This window comes from Salmo trutta, chromosome 30 (assembly GCF_901001165.1).
Source record: "Salmo trutta chromosome 30, fSalTru1.1, whole genome shotgun sequence".
NCBI classification, from domain to species: domain Eukaryota; kingdom Metazoa; phylum Chordata; class Actinopteri; order Salmoniformes; family Salmonidae; genus Salmo; species Salmo trutta.
In genome coordinates this window covers 4,213,036-4,230,465 of record NC_042986.1, presented here as the reverse complement: position 1 = coordinate 4,230,465, position 17,430 = coordinate 4,213,036, and the positions used below count along the sequence as shown (strand labels likewise).

Genomic DNA, 17,430 nt, shown 5'->3' with positions numbered 1-17,430 from the left:
CCATTATGACGCCGGCCGCCCCTGGCTACCCTCCCCTTTCGAAACATTTTGAAAGACAATGCAATCATCCCCCTTGAATCTTATTAAAGCTCTGGTTGAAAAAGGCCCTAAAGATTTATGTTATACAACGTTTGACATGTTTGAACGAACCTAAATGAAAAAATGATTTTTTTCGAAAGGTGTCCCGCGCACGACAGAAGTTTTGGAGCAGCCTTCAGAACGCGCTAACAAGAACAAGCTATTGGAACATAAAGGATTAATTTTTTCGAACGAAAATAGATTTGTTGTGGACCTGGGATTCCTGGAAGTGCTTTCTGATGAAGACAACCAAAGGTAAGGGATTATTGACAATAGTATACAAGACTAGATTTGATATGCGATTGTTCCAAGATGGCGCTGACCTGTATTGCTAGCCTATTTTCTGAGTATCGCATCCCCTTTTATCGCAAAGTGTGATTACCCAGTAAAGTTAATTTTAAATCTGGCATTACAGGTGCTTTCAAGAGATATTCATCTATAAATCTTAGAATGACAATATTACATTTTAAAAATGTTTTCGAATAGTAATTTAGTAAATTGTAACGCTGTTTCACCGGATGCATTTGAGGGAAAATAGTTAGTCAACGTTATGCGCCGATGTAAAATGCTGTTTTTATATATAAATATGAACTTTATCGAACAAAAGAATGCATGTATTTATTGTGTAACATGATGTCCTAGGAGTGTCATCTGATGAAGTTTGTAAAAGGTTAGTGCTGCATTTAGCTGTTTTTTGTGATGCATGTGGTTGGTCGGAAAATGGCTATGTGCCTACTTTTACGATATACTCTAACATAATCTAATGTTTTGCTTTTGCTGTAAAGCCTTTTTGAAATCGGACAACGTGGTTCGATTCAGGAGAGGTGTATCTATAAAACGATATAACATATATATATATATATGACTAACATTTCGTTATGCTAATGGCGATAGGATTTTTTCGCTGGATGTCCGTCCCGTAAGGACGAGCCCGTCAATAGGTTAAAATCAATTTTTATGCGATTTCTCGTAAAATAGCAATAATATTCCGACCGGGAGACGTCGTTTTCGTTCAAAGACTCAAAGAACAAAATGGACTCTTCACGTGCCCCCGTTTCATTGTTCTCAGATCGACCACTATCCAAATGCGCTACTGTTTTTCAGCCAGGGACTGCAGAGTCATCATTCAACGTTCTGGCGCCTTCTGAGAGCCTATGGGAGCCTTAGAAAGTGTCACGTTACAGCAGAGATCCTCTGTTTTCAATAAAGAGGCTAAAGAAGGCCAAGAAATGGTCAGAGGGCACTTCCTGTACAGAATCTTCAGGTTTTGGCCTGCCATATGAGTTCTGTTATACACAGACACCATTCAAACAGTTTTAGAAACTTTAGGGTGTTTTCTATCCAACTAAAACAATTATATGCATATTCTAGTTTCTGGGCAGGCGTAATAACCAGATTAAAATCAGGTACGTTTTTTATCCGGATGTGAAAATACTGCCCCCTACCCTAGAGAGGTTAATGTTATTTTAATGGACAAAAAAAGTGCAAAAAAAAACAAGGACATTTCTAAGTGACCCCAAACTTTTGAACGGTAGCGTAGGTCCCGATTGACATTTTCCATGCACTTTCCTTGCAATGCTCCCGGTAAATTGATTCACATGTGACAAAACAATTTTTAAAGTTGCAGATTAAAAAAAATAAAATGCTTGTCATTTTTGCAAACCTCAGGGGCTCAGTCTAAAACAGAATCGAGTCACTACCTCCATGAGAAAGATGAGTGATTTACGGTGTGGGTATAATGCATAAATGTAATATGAATATGAGTAAAACATTCCCTCTCAATCTACAATGGACAGTGTAGCCTAATCCTGTGACCCAAATGACGTCAAGGCGTTGGTCTCACCAGTGCATGGGCCATTAGGATTTTTTTATGACCTATAAAATCGTTACAAAGCCGTATACATCAGGATTTATGGTAAAAACTCCAAGCCTTGGGGCCAAATATGTGGGTCAATGTTGATCAGATATCCCTCTAACAGCTTCTAAAGAACTTAGCGCGATCACTTTGTCTGAACTGAGGTCAGCCTCCCTGTGTTGGATGTTTTGTTCGCAATCAGACAAAGTATGCAGATGTACAATGACACTTGGGCTCCGACAGGTTGTAAAGCCAAACCATAAATTCTGTTGACATTGCTAGGCCTCAGCGGTGCCCTATATGCAGCAAATTCCAGTGATAATAAAGTTAATCCGTGGATATGGCCATTTGTTAGCCCAACTCATAGCTGTAATTGGGTACTCGTGGTAGATAGAACCGGGACCTTTGGTAATTGAAAACGCAAATAGCTTTTCTCTAGTGTAAAGTTAACACCACAGGTGAAAAAAAGTTAAATAAAAAAAAAAGTTAGAAATAGGTGAACTCTACCCACCAACAATAAAGCTAATGTGCGTATATGTGTATGCGTGTGAGAGAGAAGAAAGAGGTTAAAGACAGCGGCCGGAGCTCACCGGTGTCCTGGCTGGACTTGGAATCCACCTTATGCTTGTAGGGGTCCAGGGCTCCAGCAAGCCCAGCAGACGAATAGCCTGTCCATCAGGCCACAATATTAGAACATATGATATACATCTCTATAGAAAGAACAGTGGACAAAGCCAGTGTAGTAAAATGTGAGATGATGAAACAAAGCTTTTTCCACCTCATTCTCAACTAGGAGTGTAATTCCAAGGTGAGGTGGGATTCAAGGTGTTACCACACCTAGGCCTATATTAGTGTTGTGAATCTTGACAGCAGCATCTGGCGTCATACGAGACATTTTGTGCTGACAGCTATTGGTCGCTGTCGCTTTGAGTTGAACCATTGCTTCTATGAAACAGTGAGTGAAGCCCAAATGGAGCCACAATGGAGAATGAAGGGTACCCCTATCCTGATTCCCTGGTTTTGCGCCATCTTGAGGAAGTTGAGCAGCACCTCCAGAAGAGAGGGGTATTTGTTTTAGAGCTCCACCACGTATCCTGTGCTGGCAACCTGTTTGCCTGAAGTCCACAGTGCCACCTGGTGGAAAGGAAAAAGTGTTACCACACCGACAATGTCATCAAATCACAAATGCATCTGAAGCCATAATAGTACCATAAAATGCCTGCTAAAAGTAGTGGATGGAATATGATCAATACAATAGCATCCTTTTGAAAGCAGGTAAATATAATAACACCAGATATTACAAGAGATGGTTGGGGGAAAGGCTTGCAATTGAAGATAGTGAGAAAAAATAAACGTATGCCTATACAATTGCACGTACATACCTTTCTCTTGGCTAGGGAAGAGGATTCCTGGAGCATGTCCATGATGATGGGGAACAGCTCCTCCATCCACCTCATTTCCAACCCGTTCACCTGGAGGGCCTTGTGTCAACAACCAAATCAGAACTTGCCTCTGGTGCAAAGAGGCCATCTATCCTTGCATAGCTAATTTACAGTAAGCCTACATTGCACCTCACCTATCAGATAAATAACTTACTGTATTCAGTCTGTTATTTCATTTTGCTCCACTCGGCCTGTTGTTCACAATTTACAAATCCGTGATTACCAATGCCTTACATAATACAGTGCATAAACAGTACTCTGATGCTTATAATTGTCGTAACCTGGGACGTGTCTAGCAGGGAGAAAACATCTTGAAATGGGGAGACACTATATGAACTTGTACAATTAGAAACACACAATTTTTTTGTGTTGCAAACTTGCAAAACATGTGCCCTACTGAACACGACCCTGGCCTGAAATATGAAAATTAACATAATCCTGTTTTATCTTTTACCTCGATTATGGCTTCTTTGGGGGAACCTGTTGGTCTCTAACTGTTCTGCCCTTAAAATTTAAAAAAAAGACTCACTACCTCAACCTTCTGGAGAGTCTAGCAGTTCACCTGAGCAGGGAGAGTGACAATCAAATGAAATCAATTGTGAAAATACAAGGTTGATTCCCACAGGGGATCCCAAAGTTAAGTTGGCCACCATTGGCAGACAGTTAAATAATGCAAATAATATAGAACACACACACAATACACTGAACATGAAAAAAAATGTCACTAGCGTTTGCTGGTAGAGTCACAGGTTGGCAACGTTTTGTACCTGAGCCAGCTCTCCAATGGTGGCCAGGACACTGATGACTACCCCAGGATTGGGGTATGGATATTTCAGCTTCAGAATAAGAGCCTGAAATAAAGATGAAATGAGCTTAGAGCCAACGTCACTTGAATAAGTTGAATGATTTAAACATGTCAAACTTAAAAATTAACAGCACTAACATATAATATGTTATGGTGGACTAACAATGATCTTTCAGTGAGTAAAACATTCAGAAGATTTTATAGGGTAGTAAACATTTGGGCCAGCACTGATGGCGGTTCCTTTAAGATGAAATCTATCCTATATATAGTATGTTACTTTCATTGAGTAAAACATAGGGGACAGGGCTGATGACGGTACAGTACGTACCTTTAGAATGGGCTCCATGTAGGGGCCTTGGAGACCAGGTGACCGAGAATGGGAGCTCCTTGTTCCTGTCCACGCCACTGTGCTCCAGCTCAGTCGGGATCTGGAAAAGGCAGAAGCACACCATCGTTTAGCAGCCATTCTGATGAACGCTTTTATTTTTAATTTAGCTAATAAAACATCACGGTTTTAATTGTGAGCGACAGTGACTCCTATTCCCATCAAAACATAGAATCCCAAAGCATAGTTTAGAATAGTTCAACAGTCTGACATTTGTAATTCAAGCCACATTGTGAAACATTAACTTGGCTACCATCTACTGGTGTGTTATTGAAATGGCTGGTCCACCACTGACAATCAGGAAGGAATAGCATCTTGGGTACTACACACAGAACTACACCTAAAATAGATCAAAACCTGTTGGTTTCTTCTGAAGCATCTTTTGTCTTTTTGATACATCTTGCACAGAAATACACAAGATACCTACAGGTAAAAGTTGTTTCTGTAAATTAAAATGTGTTCAGTCAACTTACCTTGTGAATGGGTTCAATTACCCAAATAAAACACAAGACAAGTTTGCATTACCTGTATGAGCATCTTGCGCAGGAAGGGCATGACAAAGGTGGCGTCCGACGGTGCAGATGGCCAGCCCAAGGATCTCAAAAGACCTCATCATTCAGCATCGAGAAGTGCCTCCAGGTTCTCCACCTGTGCCAGGTGTACATCGAAGTGCTCATCCAGAGAGGCCAGTAGTGGATGTCTGGGTCTGAGACAGAGAAAGAAAGAGTTAGAAAAGGTTGACATTGTCTACACGGTAGTTGATAATCATCAGTAAACTTTGAATAAAAGAACCACACAACTTTACAAAGTTTGTATTTTTTATCTGTTTTAAAACAGAAACGGTGTGATTCTGTCTGCCACTTAATATAATGTCATAATGACATAATGTTCGGTTTTATAACAAAGACACTTCCAAAACTGAAGCTAATCAAGGAGTGCCTACTCATTTTGGATATTTGACCCTAACATGATCATCATTCTCATAATTAACACAGCCTCCCTTACTACCTGGGTTGGTTTGACTGGACAATTCAGTTGTGTTGTACTGTACTGCACCGTTGCAGTGAGATTAGTATGTGAGCAGCCTTTAGTAAAGATTAGGTCAAGGGTATGAGCCTTGTGAGTTGGAGGGGATTGGAACGTGTGAGGTCAAAAGAGGAAAGAGTGTTGGAAAGGCAGACGTCGGAAAGTTAAGTCACGAAGTACATAGAGCGGTGTACCATCATCAGGAAATAAGCTTATCAAGGTGTCAAGCTCATTGAGGAACACTCCAAGGGCACATGGTGGACAATAGTTGATAATGTTAAGTTTGAGTGGACAATTGACAGTGACAGCGTGGAATTCAAATGAGGAGATGGACAGTGTCACCGCCGCGACGACCAGATGCTCTCGGACAATCAGGGAAAACAGTCGGATGAAAGAGTAGCAGTGTTCTCTGGGGTGATCCATGTCTCCATCAGGACCAAAACAAAGTCAAGGGACTGAAGGGCAGCATAGGCTAAGATTAACTCTGCGTTCTTGACTGCAGATCAGCAGTTCCAAACGCTGCCAGAGACACAGAATTGGGCACGCAGGGTACACTAAATTAGAAGGGTTGCAGCCACGTGTGGCGAGCGTCTGTAAAGCCTACAGGGAGAGGAGCGAACTGGGATAGAAAACACACACACACACACAGTTGACAAGAGAGCAAAATGAGATAGATCTAAAAATAACTAGTTAAAATACTCAAGTGAGAGAATGATGTGGACCCTTCCCCTCTTTAAAACAGCTCACCAGAACCATCTTAGTTCTCTGACAAAACCGCCATTGACACAACCGCCCAGGGGGAGACTGAAGAACTAACACTAATTGATAATTGCAGAGCAGGAAAGCACACATCCCTGTACTAATAGCTGATTGCCTAAGAGAGGTGAAACCACTTCCCTTCCAATACAACCACTGATTACCAAAACAAGTCGCAAATGTCCCTGCCTCTTGATCCTGGTTGATGTATTAACAACTATCTGTAAGTTATGAGCAGTCAGCAGTTCACACACCAAGTAGGTCACTGCCAGCAAGCGTTTGGCATCGCTTGATAAAACAATTATAAAATAATTAGCCAATCAGCATTGAGCTGAGCTCAACTGTGGGTTGTCCTGGTGCAGCAAAACACCCCTCAAGAGAGGCCAGTTTGGATTTGGCTTTAGACCAATCAAATCACTTCCTTTGCATAACTTCATTTTCAGAAAAACGTGTCTGTTTCTGGTCTGATTGTGTTGATGTCCTGCAGTAGCTAGTTTCCTAAGCCATGGATGGAGATGGGGATTTGGACTTGTGGTTGACCTAATTCGCTGTATAGGCCAATGATTATTACTGCGATTCTGATCTAACCATAAACGAATATGTTGTGCCACTTGCCAGAGGCGATTGAAGTTCAATATGTAGCCTAGTAGGCTCACATTAACTAGCTAGCTGGCTAACTTAGCTGGTTCATGGTTGCCTATGAATGGAAGTCCGGCTAGCGAGCATTTTAGCTAGGTAGCCTATAACAACAAAAACTTAGTGTACTGTATAAAAGAGCAATAGACCGTTTTGCTAACATGAAAGAGAGGAGGTTGGCATTGGCATTCAACTAGTCTACAAGCAGGGTGAGTCAACATTTCTTATTTTACTTACTTACGCCTGCACGCACACAAGCACACACACACAGAAATCAGTACTGTGGACAGCCACATGATATTTGATTGGACTAAATCGTTTTTGGTATTTTTAAGTTTATTTTCAGTGTATTAAACTAAGCATACAGTATATAGCCTTGTTGATTTGATGTTTACATGTTTAAGTGTAAATGCTGCTGAAATAGCAGAGGCAGTACTCCTGTTGTCTTTGTGTTGACTTGCGGTAACTCCATGGTTCTAAATCAGTAGTTGTTTAGTAAACTGTCGAAAACATGAACTTCCTTGACCACGCTGCAGGTAATATACAGTAACTGTTTTAATGCAATATTTGCTTTGTGGATTTCACCGGACAGATGTTGCTCTCTGGTTTTGTGATGAAACAAACGTATATGTAGTTGAATTTATTCCGCCACTGGGTGACTGTTATCCTTTTGTTGTCACGGCCTTATTGTATATGGCGTATGAACAAATGAGTTAGAGCGAACAATGCAATTATCACAACAGGTTGTAATATGGCTTTTTTGCTGGCATTGCTTCCTCAGTGATTTTACCCACGCACCGCAACTCCCATCTCTCCCCCAGTCTGCTTGCTCCCATTTCACACACATCGGCCACTCCACAACTGCAGCATTAGAGCGCCAGCCTCTCTCCCTCCCGCAGCAGTGCTCAAGTTAAAAAAAATTTTTTAAATAAATAAAAAAAATGTATTTCGAATATCCGGATATCAAACAAAAATTCAAAATACTATAGTAAAATGATTTAAAACCTCCATCCCTACTGTACTGTAATGTATTCCTACCCGGGTCTGTGATGCCCACCACCGGCAGCTTGCTGAGAACATAAACCACACACTGCGTCGGCCGTTGGGCTGACCAAGTGGTCGCTGATCAGGTGGATGGAGGGCGTCAGCAGACATGAGCAAGTGGGTGCCACCTCCATGCTGATTTCCTTGTCCTCGCTGTTGAGGATCTGGTCATCACAGAGGCATACAAACTGGGTCAGCGAGTGGCCTGTGGACAGGAAAGAAAGTTGTTAGGCACCAAATGGAATAAAACGGACTGAAACAGGGAAGGTTGGGCACAGGGCGCTAATGCACATAGCAGCTGTCACTGATAATGTTGTTAGCGAACGTAGCATTTTAACTGCAGCCTCCTCAACTACAAATGTAATTTACAGAAGAAGAAATGATGGCTTGATAGCTAATTCAGCTGGATATGCTGCTACAACTAGCCAGGTAAAAAAATGTTGCTAGCTAACCTTGCCAGCTAACTTAGTTGACCACAGGCAGTACTTGTACTCAGGAGGGAAATGTTCAGTGTTGCTACTGACTTCACCCAATGACATCAAAGTGAAAATGTTATGTTTCAAACCTCTGGTTAAACTCACTTATTGGACCGCTTGATCCTGAAAGTGCCTTCTCCTCTGGTCCCAATTCTAGTTTAACATTGCACAGAAAATAGCTGCAATCCAATCATTTTGACATTCAATATGCATTCTTCTCAGTAGTGGCCATGAAGAGTCTCACCTTCAAACTCAAAGCTGCCCAGTGTCCTGAGTGCCAGGGTGATGCTGCCCACGTCGCTGGCGTCGGGGATGCTAGCTGTAGGGCCAGGCCCGGGTGGCACAGGGTCTTGTGCATTAGCACCACGGAGAGCATCTTCAGCAGGCCTTCCTGGATGTCTTTCTTCAGCTGGGGGATCAGGCCACTCAGGTCGTACAGCACCACCGTCAGTGTCGGGCTACGGGAAGAGACATGGGTTGATTATTGTGGAGTCCTGTCAACATACCAGGACATCCGCACATGCACACACCCAAACACACAACCAAAGGGGCCTCAAAGCCACATCTGTCGAGCATCAAGGCTTTCATCTTTTAGACGGACGGGACGTTGACATACTTGGGATTTGGCGGCCAGTCCTGCGCACACAAAGCATAGGGAACTATGGATGGGAATGAGAGTTGACGTGGGCCCTACCGGAGTCCTCCTTGGTGTCCTGCTGGATGCTGCGCCCCATGCCTCTGGACAGCTTGCTGATACAGGTGAACACTGTGGTCCACCTGCATGGGCTTCTTCCCCTAAACCCAAACACACACAGAGAGGACACAAGTGTTAGAAAATGAAGCTCAGCACACAGAATATATTGATCTGTATTATCTTTACATGTTGAACAGAATTGAAACACTGATCTAAAGGTGAGTATTCAGTGCTCTGAGCATGAACAAAAAAAATCACTTCAGAAATAAAGTCAAATTTGTATCTATAATTAACTGTCTATTAAGTAAATCTATAATAATTTATTTGAGCGAAGTCCTTGGGGGACAGCGTGGCTTTGATGATCTCCTGGATCTTGGTGCACACTGCCACCACCAGTAGCCCCAGGGCCTGGAATGCCGCAGTGCGCTCCTTCTTCAAACAGCCCAGCTGGTAGCCTATGGTGTCAGCCAGGTACTGGTCTGGGAGGGGGAAAGTTCAACTGGTCAAAGTCGAGGAAAGTTAGAATTGAGAGAAATTACACACATTGACATGCGGCACTATTATCCAATGGTATGATATTTTTTTGGAGCAGCCCCTAGTATTTTTTTTAAATGTAAAGGAATGCCCTATTGTAGCTAAATATGAGGAAATATGACTTCTAAACCAAATTCATACATGATATCTCAAAATCATTCATATAGGTAGATTGCTTGACTTCAACTTTGGTAGCTTGGTTTCTCTAGTTTCAAAATCAAGTAATTCCGTAAATGCATAAACAAAGATTGGATCCATATCTAGCAAGAATATTGCATGCAAGGCACTGTTCTGACCTGTGAAGTTGTTTGGCTGGAAGGTGGCAAGCCTCAGCAGCAGGTTGAGAATGGTCATCTGAATCAGAAGGTTTTTACTGGTCCTGAACTTCAGCACCCAGCGGCACACCTAAGGAAAACACACACAGCAGCTATCATTTCATATGACACAACTCAAACTTCTAAGGCATCTGGTAAGCTATGGTTCTCCACCACTTACAGAACTTTGAAACCAAAACTTGAACGAGCCACCAAACAGACAAAGCGTCAATACAGTACCAATGTAACCCTCTCACCAGGCTCGAATATGACTCTCACAATATTAACTTACTAGAGTATCGCAACAGCATGGGATGTCAGGTGAGAAGGACATCTCCAATAAGAGTTCCTATTGTAAACTGTCTAGGGTGATAGGGTATTAACTTCAGATGAAATGATTATAGGTTTCTGTTATTGTATCAGGATAGGCTATTCCATGCATTAAATTAAATTGAAACAGTAAATGACTCCACCAAGGCAACATACGTAAGGTTCAATATGTGGATTACTACATTTTAAAAGCACAACATCAAAATAAATAAAAATAATAAACCCCAATGAGTCGTGCACAACCCATGTCCAAATTATTTCAAACTTGCTAACTTAATAAACTTAATAACCCGTAGGCGCACGTAAGAGCTAAAAAAAAACGACGACACACAAAGTGCAGAAGCACCTCACGTTGTGATTACTCACTACTTGTAGATATTCCTTCAGGGAAGTATGGCAGTTCCTTGCAGGTTTCCTCACAAGATCCACAGCAAGCACCTCTATCAATGCAGACAGTACTCCTTAGCCGTAACCGATATCCCATGGGAACAAGAACTCGTTAAGCTTTCCCAAGCAAATCTCTCTAGGTGTCACACGATGCTAGGCTAACCTCAAGGCTGTCAAATACCTCCACGACGAGACCGTAGCTTCAGTCTTTACTAAGTCTTAACAAAATTATAACAACTCTATTATAAAATAAAATCGGTATTTCCATTCATATCTTAGTAAGTATGGGTTTTGTTCTAGTTTTGTCGTCTGCTTTTATAATTTTTCTTCACCAACGGTCCTAATGTAAAAGTCCATCCTCTTATCAACGTCTCTTTCCCTCTCTTTTTTCCCCAAGCCTCCCATGAACCAGGTCCACTCCCATTGGCCACAACTTAACAACCGACCCTATTGGTCAAAAATTAAACTTAAAAGTAAACCAAACTATTCACTTATACATTAAATAAATATTTATTCAAAAAGAAATGCATTTAACAACATTACAATTTAGGAGCAATTCAATCACCTTTTTAAATCTAATACCAATTAATTATAACAAAAAAACTCAATACTTGGTTTGAACAAGAATAAGCTCAATACCTAGTTCAAGTTCAAACAAGGGTATTACACTAAGATCGAATCCAACTGTGTTTGTTGGATGTGGCAGGGCTCGCAAACAATCACAGATTAAAAAGGGAAACCCAGCCGTGAGCTGCCCAGTGACACGAACCTACCAGACTTATCTATGCACAGTCACTACACCCCCACCTACAGTTGAAGTCGGAAGTTTACATACACCTTAGCCAAATACATTTAAACTCAGTTTTTCACAATTCCTGACATTTAATCCTAGTAAAAATTCCCTGTCTTAGGTCAGTTAGGATCACCACTTTATTTTAAGACTGAAATGTCAGAATAATAGTAGAGAGAGATTTATTTCAGCTTTTAATTATTTCGTCACATTCCCAGTGGATCAGAAGTTTACGTACACTCAGTATTTGGTAGCACTGCCTTTAAATTGTTTAACTTGGGTCAAACGTTTTGGGTAGCCTTCCACAAGCTTCCCACAGTAAGTTGGGTGAATTTTGGCCCATTCCTCCTGACAGAGCTGGTGTAACTGAGTCAGGTTTGTAGGCCTCCTTGCTCATACACCCTTTTTCAGTTCTGCCCACAAATTTTCTATAGGATTGAGGTCAGGGCTTTGTGATAGCCACTCCAATACCTTGACTTTGTTGTCCTTAAGCCATTTTGCCACAACTTTGGAAGTATGCTTGGGGTCATTGTCCATTTGGAAGACCCATTTGCAACCAAGATTTTACTTCCTGACTGATGTCTTGAGATGTTGCTTTAATATATCCACATCATTTTCCTGCCTCATGAGTGCACCAGTCCCTCCTGCAGCAAAGCACACTCACAACATAATGCTTCCACCCCCGTGCTTCACGGTTGGGATGGTGTTCTTCGGCTTGCAAGCCTCCCCCTGTTTCCTCCAAACATAACGATGGTCATTATGGCCAAACTGTTCTATTTTTGTTTCATCAGACCAGAGGACAATTCTCCAAAAAGTACGATCTTTGTCCGCATGTGCAGTTGCAAACCATAGTCTAGCTTTTTTATGGCGGTTTTGGAGCGGTGGCTTCTTCCTTGCTGAGCGGCCTTTCAGGTTATGTCGATATAGGACTCGTTTTACTGTGGATATAGATACCTTTGTAACTGTTTCCTCCAGCATCTTCACAAGGTCCTTTGCTGTTGTTCTGGCATTGATTTGCACTTTCGCACCAAAGTACTTTCATCTCTATGAGACAGAACGCGTCTTCTTCCTGAGCGGTATGACGGCTGCGTGGTCCCATGATGTTTATACTTGCGTACTATTGTTTGTACAGATGAACTTGGTACCTTCAGGAGTTTGGAAATTGCTCCCAAGGATGAACCAGACTTTTTTTTTTTTTCTCATGATGTCATGCAAAGAGGCACTGACTTTGAAGTTAGGCCTTGAAATACATCCACAGGTACACCTCCAATTGACTCAAATTATGTCAATTAGCCTATCAGAAGCTTCTAAAGCCATGATGACATTTTCTGGAATTTTCCAAGCTGTTTAAAGGCACAGTCAACTTAGTGTATGTAAACTTCTGACCCACTGGAATTGTGATACAGTGAATTATAAGTGAAATAATCTGTCTGTAAACAATTGTTGGGAAAATTACTTGTGTCATGCACAAAGTAATGTCCTAACCGACTTGCCAAAACTATAGTTTGTAAACAAGAAATGTATGGAGTAGTTGAAAAATGAGTTTTAATGACTCCAACCTAAGTGTATGTAAACTTCCGACTTCAACTGTACTGTACATGTACAAATTACCTCAACTAACCTGTACCCCCACACACTGACTTGGTACCGGTGCCCCCTGTATATTGTTATTCCTCATTATCGTTATTCTTATTGTGTTACTTTTTATTATTAGTTTTTATTTTAGAGAGGAATGGGAGATTCGATATAGGCCGATAGTTTTTAACGTTTTCTGGTTCAAGGTTTGACTTTTTCAGAGAGGCTTTATTACTGACACTTTTAGTGAGTTTGGTACACATCCGGTGGATAGAGAGCCGTTTATTATGTTCAACATAGGAGGGCCAAGCACAGGAAGCAGCTCTTTCAGTAGTTTAGTTGGAATAGGGTCCAGTATGCAGCTTGAAGGTTTAGAGGTCATGATTATTTTCATCATTGTGTCAAGAGATATAGTACTAAAACACTTTAGTATCTCCCTTGATCCTAGGTCCTGGCAGAGTTGTGTAGACTCAGGACAACTGAGCTTTGGAGGAATACGCAGATTTAAAGAGGAGTCCATAATTTGCTTTCTAATGATCATGATCATTTCCTCAAAGAAGTTCATGAATTTATTACTGCTGAAGTGAAAGCCATCCTCTCTTGGGGAATGCTGCTTTTTAAGTTAGCTTTGCGACAGTATCAAAAATACATTTTGGATTGTTCTTATTTTCCTCAATTAAGTTGGAACAATAGGATGATCGAGCAGCAGTGAGGGCTCTTCGATACTGCACGGTACTTTCTTTCCAAGCTAGTCGGAAGACTTCCAGTTTGGCGTGGCGCCATTTCCTTTCCAATTTTCTGGAAGCTTGCTTCAGAGCTCGGGTATTTTCTGTATACTAGGAAGCTAGTTTCTCATGACAAATGTTTTTAGTTTTAAGGGGTGCGACTGCATCTAGGGTATTGCGCAAGTTTAAATTGAGTTCCTCAGTTAGGTGGTTAACTGATTTTTGTCCTCTGACGTCCTTGGGTAGGCAGTGGGAGTCTGGAAGGGCATCAAGGAATCTTTGGGTTGTCTGAGAATTTATAGCACGACTTTTGATCATCCTTGGTTGGGGTCTGAGCAGATTATTTGTTGCGATTGCAAACGTAATAAAATGGCGGTCTGATAGTCCAGGATTATGAGGAAAAACTTTAAGATCCACAACATTTATTTCATGGGACATAACTAGGTCCAGAGTATGACTGTGGCAATGAGTAGGTCCGGAGACATGTTGGACAAAACCCACTGAGTCGATGATGGCTCTGAAAGCCTTTTTGAGTGGGTCTGTGGAATTTTCCATGTGAATATTAAAGTCACCTAAAAATTCGGAATATTATCTGCTATGACTACAAGGTCCGATAGGAATTCAGGGGACTCAGTGAGGAACGCTGTATATGGCCCAGGAGGCCTGTAAACAGTATCTATAAAAAGTGATTGAGTAGGCTGCATAGATTTCATGACTAGAAGCTCAAAAGATGAAAACGTCTGGGTTTTTTTTGTAAATTGAAATTTGCTATCGTAAATTTTAGCAACACCTCTGCCTTTGCGGGATGCGCGGGGGATATGGTCACTAGTGTAACCAGGAGGTGAGGCCTCATTTAACACAGTCAATTCTTCAAGCTTAAGCCATGTTTCAGTCAGGCCAATCACATCAAGAATATGATCAGTGATTAGTTCATTGACCATAACTGCCTTGGAAGTGAGGGATCTAACATTAAGAAGCCCTATTTTGAGATGTGAGGTATCACAATCTCATTCAATAATGGCAGGAATGGAACTAAACACCGCCTTGTTTAGTTTTGCCCAACCTAGGTCGAGGCACAGACATGATCTCAATGGGGATAGCTGAGCTGACTGCACTGACTGTGCTAGTGGCAGACTCCACTAAGCTGGCAGGCTGGCTAACAGCCTGCTGCCTGGCCTGCACCCTATTTCATTGTGGAGCTAGGGGAGTTAGAGCCCTGTCTATGTTCGTAGATAAGATGAGAGCACCCCTCCAGCTAGGATGGAGTCAAGTCACTCCTCAACAGGCCAGGCTTGGTCCTGTTTGTGGGTGAGTCCCAGAAAGAGGGCCAATTATCTACAAATTCTATCTTTTGGGAGGGGCAGAAAACAGTTTAACCAGCGATTGAGTTGTGAGACTCTGCTGTAGAGCTCGTCACTCCCCCTAACTGGGAGGGGGCCAGAGACAATTACTCGATGCCGACACATCTTTCTAGCTGATTTACACACTGAAGCTATGTCGCGCTTGGTGACCTCTGACTGTTTCATCCTAACATTGTTGGTGCCGACGTGGATAACAATATCCCTATACTCTCTACACTCACCAGTTTTAGCTTTAGCCAGCACCATCTTCAGATTAGCCTTAACGTCGATAGCCCTGCCCCCTAGTAAACAGTGTATGATCGCTGGATGATTCGTTTTAAGTCTAATACTGCGGGTAATGGAGTCGCCAATGACTAGGGTTTTCAATTTGTCAGAGCTAATGGTGGGAGGCTTCGGCGTCTCAGACCCCATAACGGGAGGAGTAGAGACCAGAGAAGGCTCGGCCTCTGACTCCGACTCCCTGCTTAATGGGGAGAACTGGTTGAAAGTTTCTGTCGGCTGAATGAGCGACACCGGTTGAGCATTCCTACAGCAATTCCCACCAGAAGCCATGAGAAAGTTGTCCGTCTGCGGGGACCGTGCGAGGGGATTTATACTACTATCTGTACTTACTGGTGGCACAGACGCTGTTTCATCCTTTCCTACACTGAAATTACCCTTGCCTAATGATTGCGTCCAGCTATCCTCGCCGTAAGGCGATTGTTCTCCTGTATATTATGAGTACAGCGACTGCAATTAGAAGGCATCATGTTAATGTTACTACTTAGCTTTGGCTGGTGGAGGTCCAGATAAGGATTGAAAAAGTTGAATGAAAAAAAGTTGAGTGAGGGGAAAAACAAAAAATATAAACGGTAATTAAAAGGTAAAAAACGTAAAGTTGTCAGGTAGCAAAGTAAGGTTAGCAACAAAACGCAAAAAAAGTTGTGAGGGAAAAACTAAAAATATAAACGGTAATTAAAAGGAAAAAACGTAAAGTTGTCAGGTAGCAAAGTAAGGTTAGCAACAAAACGCACAGCAGCACTTAAACAAGTCTGCAAGTTGTGACCGGAAATGACGGTTGCAATCAAGATAGGCTTACTGTCTTGTTCTACGTCTGAATAAATGTCTGACTCTCCGTACCTGCTTCTCCTGTCCAGCTTCACATACCAGTGTGAGCCACTGTGGGTGGGCCAGGGTCACCATGCTGCCGGAGTCCAACAGAGTGCTGGTGTCGATGCCATCGATTCGTACAGGAACCATCGGAGGGGCCGTCTCGGTGTACGCCCAACAGGAGGTGACGTAACTCACCATCCGGGTTACCCTAGAGCTGGGGGATGCGGAGGGCATGGCCTCCTCCCGGCCGGGACATCTCCACGCGAGGTGCCTCGGCACACCGCACTCATAGCAGCGTCGCTGATCTGGGTCCAGCAGCCGCCGACGTCGTCGGTTTGTATCACCCTCCCGCTTCATAGCCTCGGCTGCTTCCATCCGGGCCCCCTTCAGCCCCTCGCCTCTCTTTGTGTTGTTCGTCCCCCTCGCCGCGTCTCCTCTCTCCGCCCCGGCCCCTCTCAGCAGGTCCTGGGTGTTCTGGTGAGTTACCACCGCGGTCAGCAATTCCTCCAGGCTCTGGGGGTTCTGCATGCTCACCGTCTTCTTCATCTTGTTTGGCAGGGCTCGAAGGTATTTATCCAGGACGAGCCTGTTGAGCATCGGGAGGGACGGTACTTCATTCAGTAGCCAGCCCTTGGTCAAGTGCACCAGGTCGCTCATCTGAGCACGGGAGGAAAGGGTGGGGTCAAAGGCCCAGTCATGGACCAGTTGTGCACGGCGTGCGAGATTGAACCCATAACGGCTCAGTATCTCCCGTTTGAGTCCCTCATAATTCGCCGCCTGGTCAGTGTTCAAATCAAAGTAGGCCTTCTGTGCCTTCCCAGAGAGGTAGGGTGCCAACAGGCTGGCCCACTTGGGCTTGGGCCATCCTTCCTTCTGTGCCGTCCTCTCGAAGGTACACAAATACGACTCCACGTCATCTTCCTCCCTTATTAACTGAACCAGGAACTGATTCGGGCCAGACACCTGAGCACTCCCAACCTTCAACTGGGCTACCTCCGCTACCAGTCTGCGGTTTTGTTGGTGCTGCTCCTCCAGTGCTTGCTCCTGGAGAGCCTGTTGCTTCTGCTGGCTCCCCTCTATTACCATCCCCCAGGGTAGACCTCCTGGGATACCACACTAGTTTAG

The 17,430-nt window shown here is 43.0% G+C and overlaps 1 pseudogene; it reads right to left on the bottom strand.

The window, feature by feature from the left end:
- The window catches only part of LOC115168846 (serine/threonine-protein kinase mTOR-like), a 104,312-nt pseudogene extending 86,921 nt beyond the window's left edge, over positions 1–17,391 (bottom strand).
- Between the last annotated feature and the right edge of the window lie 39 nt (positions 17,392–17,430).